Source organism: Tamandua tetradactyla, chromosome 4 (assembly GCF_023851605.1).
Source record: "Tamandua tetradactyla isolate mTamTet1 chromosome 4, mTamTet1.pri, whole genome shotgun sequence".
In the NCBI taxonomy this organism is placed as follows: Eukaryota; Metazoa; Chordata; class Mammalia; order Pilosa; family Myrmecophagidae; genus Tamandua; species Tamandua tetradactyla.
The window spans coordinates 98878102-98885208 of NC_135330.1; the positions used below are offsets into that span (position 1 = coordinate 98878102).

At 37.2% G+C, this 7107-nt stretch overlaps 1 pseudogene; it reads right to left on the minus strand.

The window, feature by feature from the left end:
- Positions 1-4638: 4638 nt before the first annotated feature.
- LOC143679221 (cell division control protein 42 homolog pseudogene) lies at positions 4639-5363 on the minus strand (annotated as a pseudogene).
- Between the last annotated feature and the right edge of the window lie 1744 nt (positions 5364-7107).

Genomic DNA, 7107 nt, shown 5'->3' on the forward strand with positions numbered 1-7107 from the left:
TACAAGAGCTGAAACTATTAATTCAGAATATACAAACAGACATGGAAAACCTCATCAAAAACCAAATCAATGAATTTAGGGAGGATATGAGAAGGCAAGGAATGAACGAAAAGAAGAAATGGAAAGTCTGAAAAAACAAATCGCAGAAGTTATGGGAATGAAAAGCACAGTAGAAGACATGAAAAAAAAACAATGGAAACTTACAATGGTAGATTTCGAGAGGCAGAGGATAGGATTAGTGAACTGGAGGATGGAACATCTGAAATCTGACAAGAAACAGAAACTATAGGGAAAAAATGGAAAAATATGAGCAGGGACTCAGGGAAGTGAATGATAATATGAAGTGCACAAATATACATGTTGTGGGTGTCCCAGAAGGAGAAGAGAAGGGAAAAGGAGGAGAAAAACTAATGGAGGAAGTTATCACTGAAAATTTCCCAACTCTTATGAAAGACTTTAAATTACAGATCCAAGAAGTGCAGTGTACCCCAAAGAGAATAGATCCAAATATATGTACTCCAAGACACTTACTGATCAGAATGTCAGAGGTCAAAGAGAAAGAGAGAATCTTGAAAGCAGCAAGAGAAAAGCAATCCATCACATGCAATGAAAACCCAACAAGATTATGCATAGATTTCTCAGCAGAAACCATGGAGGCGAGAAGTCAGTGGGATGATATATTTAAATTATTAAAAGAAAAAAACTGCCAACTAAGAATTCTATATCCAGAAAAATTGTCCTTCAAAATGAGGGAGAATTTAAAACATTTTCAGACAAAAAAATCACTGAGAGAATATTTGACCAAGAGACAAGCTCTTCAAGAAATACTAAAGGAAGCACTAGAGACAGATATGAAAATTGGAATGAACTTAAAGAATCAAATGTAATGTATTCTTGTAAAATCAGAAATTCATTAATTTGAAAATATTTGCTGACTGAAAATATATTAAAAATTATGAAATATTTTTGAGGAATAATTTCATAATATCACATGATCAATAATGAGAACCTTGTGAATTTTTCTAAAATGATTCAAGAGAAGCACTTACATAAATTTTTATGATTAATTCAACCAAATATTTCTTCTAATGCAAGAATAAAACTATTGTACAATTATAGGGGAATGATTGAAGAAGTTTTAAGATATCTAGTAGAATGTCAATCAGACATGAAGACACAATTTTTATGATTAAGGAGGATCCTCAATTATAACCAAAATGAAGTGTTTGAAAATTTTACCTTTATTTTTAAAAGTACAAATATGATTTTAAAATTTTTACAATGATTTTGCTAGTATGAAGCTGTTATATTCCCCAGAAAAGCCCATATTCTTTTAATCCATTCCTGATGATACAGACCTGCCTTAGGTGGAACCTTTTGTTTCAGTTACTTCAAATGCAATGCGACCACCCCACTTAAGGAGGGTCTGAATCCTTTTACTGGAGTCCTTTATGAAGGGATAAAAAACAGAAAAAGCCCAGAGAAGCATATAGAGAAAAGCTCTGCAGAAGCTAAGAAACGACCCACAGAAGCTCAGAGAGGAAGCCACTGAAGCCAGAATCTGTAAGCAAGGAAATCTTGGAGAGAATGACCAGTAGACATCATCATTTAACTTCCAATTACAGAGTTATACCAGATGATGGTGTTCTGTCTTCACAGTTCAGGTATCATTTTATTGATGCCTTAATTGGGACATTTTCATGGCCTTAGAATAGTAACTAATTTAATTAATGCCCATTGTAAAAACCAGTATATTACATCTCAGGAACTTAAGCAAACCAAACATACACACACACATGCACACACACAATCACATAATTTTTTTATATCAGATGCAATAAATTATAGTTATGTTGAGGTAAAAAGAAAACATAACCCAAATTAATATTCATTAACTTATGACACTTTAATAATAGTTTATCTATTCCCATTTGTTCTGATAACTATCTCTGGAAAAATCATTTAACACTCATTTTTAATTTTTCCTTTCACAGAAAACTGGTAATGAATATAAAAATTAAAGATAACATCGCATCAGTAGAATGAGTTGAATAAGGACACCATATTTAATTTTTAACTAATGTATCCCTCACAGTAATGTGTAAATGTGACACTGTTCTAGTTTGCTAGCTGCACTCAAGAAATGCTGATGAATTTCAGGGTTTCTCTCTCAACTGGAAAGGTGCATGGTGAACATTGCAATCCATTCTAGCTTCCTCTCCAGGCCTCTTGCTTCATGAAGTTACCCCAGAAGCATTCTCCTTCATCTCCAAAGGTTGCTGACTGGTGGATTCTGTAGTTCTGATGACTCTGTTGTTCTCATGATTCTCAAGCTTTCTCCAAAATGCTTCCTCATTAAAAAGATTCCAGTAAAGTAATGAAGACCCACCTGGAATGATGGGAATCACATCTCCCTCTATTCAAAGTTAATACCCACAATTGGGTGAGTCACATCACCATGAGGACAACGCAATCAAGTTTCCAAGCTATAGTGCTGAATAGGAACTAGAAGAAATGGTTGCTACCACAAGACTGATTAGGATTAAAACACGGCTTTTCTAGGGCACATAATCCTTTCAAAATGGCATGCTCCACCCTCTGGACCCTAAAAATGACATGCTTTTTTCCATATACAAAAATACATTAATTCCTTCACAATATCAGAAATCCTTAAACTATTTCAATAGCAATAGAAATGTAATACAAGATTTAAACCATTACAAGGTCTCATCAAAGTTAAACACAGGCATGGTCTGTCCTAAGTCAACATTATCCTCTGGCTCTGGGTGTGTAAAAATTCATTTGCTGCCAACAAACAAAGGAGACACAGTCATAAGATATATATAGCCATTTCAATATGGAGAGATTGGAGGGAACACAGGGATCACTGGACCCAAGCAGTCTTGAAAACCTGCAGGGCAATGACCATTCAATTTCAAAGTCTGAAAATCATTTATCTTTGGGGTTTTAGAAAGTGGCAGTCCCACCCTTTCCAAGGATGTATGGAGCAGCTTGCCTCTGTCTGAATGCAAGGGGACTTCTTGGAGACCACCTTTTTCTTGGCTGTACCCTCTTCAAGCATCTGGGCTGCAACCAGGCTCTCTGTCATTTCCAGAGAATATGTTCAACCTTCCATGTGGTGGCATCCAGACTCTCCCAAATCCCCCAAGGAGTGTGTTGCACCCTCTCCAAGGTCTGAGGCTGAAGGATATCTTCACTCCACCAAGGTGGAAGGCCCATCTTCTGCTTTTGGGTCAAACTTACCCTCTCCACATACTTTGGTGGGTCTGCTCTCCTGGCCTGAAGATTCTTGATTATGGAATTTTGCTTCCATAGTTCTGCTTCTGAAATTATTTTACCCTCACATTGTCCCTTTTCTGCACCCCCCCTAGTTGAGACTGGCAGCAATTCCTTTTATACAAGTCCCACAACACTCTTGTTGGCTTTCTATGTAGCAAGCAAGGATTGTGCCCATCAGACAGCAGGAGTTTCCACAAATCCTTCCTGAATAACTCTATTTCCAACCCTGGCCTTTTCTGAAATGACTGACTGGTTCCACATTTGGCTAGATTCTCACATGGGGCACTATTCTCTGGGGTCTCCCTTCCTGTAAGCCCAGAGTTTTCCACATCATCAATGACTGGTTTCTTTGTACCCAAGAGCTCAATTCTTATCTTTTTCTTGTCACATTTCATTATAAGCTGCAGGGAGAATCCAGACTGCACTTTCAACATTTAATTTGGAAATCTGTTCTGTTAAATTTCCAAGTTTATAGCTTTTTAAATTCACCTTTCAGCCAAAACCACTCATCAACTTTGCCAGATTTTCTGCCATCTTAAAACATGGATTGCCTGTCTTACAGTTTGCAATAATACATGCCTCATTTCTGTCTAGCATACACATTTGTACCAACAGTTTCTTCAAAGCATTCTAGGCCTTCTCTATCAAGTTCTTCACAAATCTTCCAGAGTCTTTCCGTTATCCCTTTCCAAAGCTATTTCAACATGTTTGGTATTTGCAAACTACAGCAGCATCCCACTCTTACTACCAAAATCTGTTCTAGTTTGCTAGCTTCACTCAAGAAATGGTGATGAAGTTCAGTGTTTCTTTCTCAACTGGAAAGGCATATGGCAAACATGGTGACATCTTCTATCTTCCTCTTCAGGCCTCTTGCTTCATGATGGGCACTCTCATGGGGCACTCTCCTTCATCTCCAAAGGTTACTGGCTGATGGATTCTGTAGTTCTTGTGTCTCTGCTGTTCTCATCATTCTCAAGCTTTCTCCAAAATGCCTCTTTTAAAAGTTTCAAGTAAAGTAATCAAGGCCCAGCTGGAATGGGTGGGGTCACACCTCCCTCTATTGAAAGGTTAATACCCACAATTGGGTGAGTCACATCTCCATGGAGACAACCCAATAGAGTTTCCAACCTACGGTACTGAATAGGGATTAGAAGAAACGGTTGCTCCCACAAGATTGATTAGGATTAAATCATGGCATTTCTAGGTTATATAAATCTTTTCAAACTTGTACAGTGAATGAATACAAATATGCCAAAGGATCCCAAAAGATTGTAATGCATTGATTTGGTGAGATAATAGGATAGAAGGATTGAATTGCTTTTTTTTTTTTTTGCAAAAACGAATTTTAATTTTAATCTTTAGTTTGATTTAAACATTGCTTTTAGTATGATGCCGACACCAGCTGTGCAGAAAGGGCTCTGGAGAGATGTTCATAGCAGCACACACCTGCGGCTCTTCTTAGGTTCTGGAGGCTCCAGGGCAGCCAATATTGCTTCATCAAATACATTCTTTAGGCCTTTTTGTGTGAGTGCAGAACACTCCACATATTTGACAGCCTTCAGGTCACGGGCCAGCTTTTCAGCAGTCTCCGGAGTGATAGGCTTCTGTTTGTTCTTGGCAAGTTTCTCAATAGCAGAGGGGTCATCTCTGAGATCAATTTGGGCCCCAACAAGCAAGAAAGGAGTCTTTGGACAGTGATGAGTTATCTCAGGTACCCACTTTTCTTTCACATTTTCAAATGAGGACGGAGAGACCACTGAAAAACAGACTAGAAATACATCTGTTTGTGGATAACTCAGCGGTCGTAATCTGTCATAATCCTCTTGCCCTGCAGTATCAAAAAGTCCAAGAGTATATGGCTCTCCACCAATCATAACTGTGACTGCATAGTTGTCAAAAACGGTACATATTCAGATGGAAATTTCTTTGTTGTGTAGAATATCAGGAGACATGTTTTACCAACAGCACCATCACCCACAACAACGCACTTAATTGTCTGCATTGCTGAAACAGTTTTGTATCCACTTTAAATACTTCAAATTCAATGTTGACTTCAGCTCCTCTGCCGGGGCGTTGGCAGCAGTGCCGATTGAATTGCTTTTGTAAAATTTTTTTGTTTTTAGTAATAATTGGTAATGTGTGCTAATGCTTTCTAAGCAAACATGTTTCTGTACATCATATGAAAATAGGTAGAATTATGGGTGCATGGGTGACTCAGTGGTAGAATGTTCACTTTCCATGCAGTAGATCTGGGTTCAATTCCTGGACTATGCACCAAAAAAAAAGGTAGAATTCAGCTTACAAAATTCCCCATAAGACAAGAGTTAGAAAAAAGATCCATAACTCAAGATCCATAACTCAAGAATTAGGAATGTAACTTTTCTGACTAATGGAAATTACTGAGGCATTGCTCTCTTTTTTCTTTCAAATACCTACTTGTAAACTTTGGAGGAAAACTGAATGAATGAATATTTGTGAATCATGGCTCATTTATTTCTTTTGGATTCTGATATCTGTTCCTGGAAAAAAAAATTCAATTTTTTCCCATTTGTCATTTTACTGAAACCCTTAAAAGAGAATATGTAGTGAAAGATAGCTTCCTATAAGGAAAGTTTGGTGGGTGAGATCACTAATTCAATTTGGAACTGTTGTCTCCTATGGTGTGTTTATATAATTAACCTAATACAAAGAATTAATAATATTAGTAAGTCCAAAGGCTGTACAATATGTTAGTTATTTGAATGAGCATGTCATATCATAAGACAGTGGGAGTTTGGGGTGTTTTTTCTGTTTGTTGCTTTTGAATGATTGGTAAAGATTGGTAATATGTGGTAGTAATTTCCAAGCAATGACATTTCTTTATATCATACAAAAATAGCTTTGTTCTTCTTATAAATACATCTAAAAATGAATTGGCAAATGTACATTTAACTTTAGGAATTCAAAAGCCTTGCATAATTATAGAATAACAATAATGACATTTGTGCCTAGTGAAAATTCCTAAAAAAGGATATGACCATTTTTTCTTTGTATATATTTATTTGTAAAAGTAGGAGGAAAAATGAATATATTTGTAGATTATATTTGCTATTGAAATATATTTACTTTCCGATGTGCTTTCCTTTTATCCACATGCCCAGAGCCACCTTCATGGCCTTATTTCTTAGCCTGTCTATGATGGGATTCAAGGTTGGGGGTACCATAGTGCAGGACACAGAAGTTACAATGTCAAAAATAGAAAAGGATGTTGATGTTGACCTTAGTAAGCAGTGAAGCTACTGAAGAGAAACAATACACCCACTAGAAGGTGTGAAAGACAAGTGGAGTAGGTTCTTAATTGGCCTTCTGATGGAATCTTCTTGACATTGGGGAAGTTATAGACAGAGGAAATGACAATGAAGTTAACACAGCAAGACTCCACAAACACAGTGATGAAGATGGGCACAATTTCTCCATTAAGTATTTTGAGCAAGTAACAGCTGATAACTGGGTGTTCTTTCAGAACTGTTTGAACACAGTAGACCCAAAGGATAAAGAAAAGGTACCAGCTGTGTGCATCACAGTATTCAGATTCCCACCCAGGCAAGACATAAACACCATCTGCACACACATGTCCATGTTCATGACGACTTCACCTTGCACAGGATGACAAGTGGCAGCATAGCAGTTAAAGTACATTTTCATGAATAAGAAAAACCCTGCAGAGGCCTTACAAACTGTCAAGAAGGCTTGGTGACACAGCTGAGGAAGCAGATGGAGTTGTTGTGGGTCAGTGAGTTGAAAACTCCTTGGGGATTTGGGTATTAT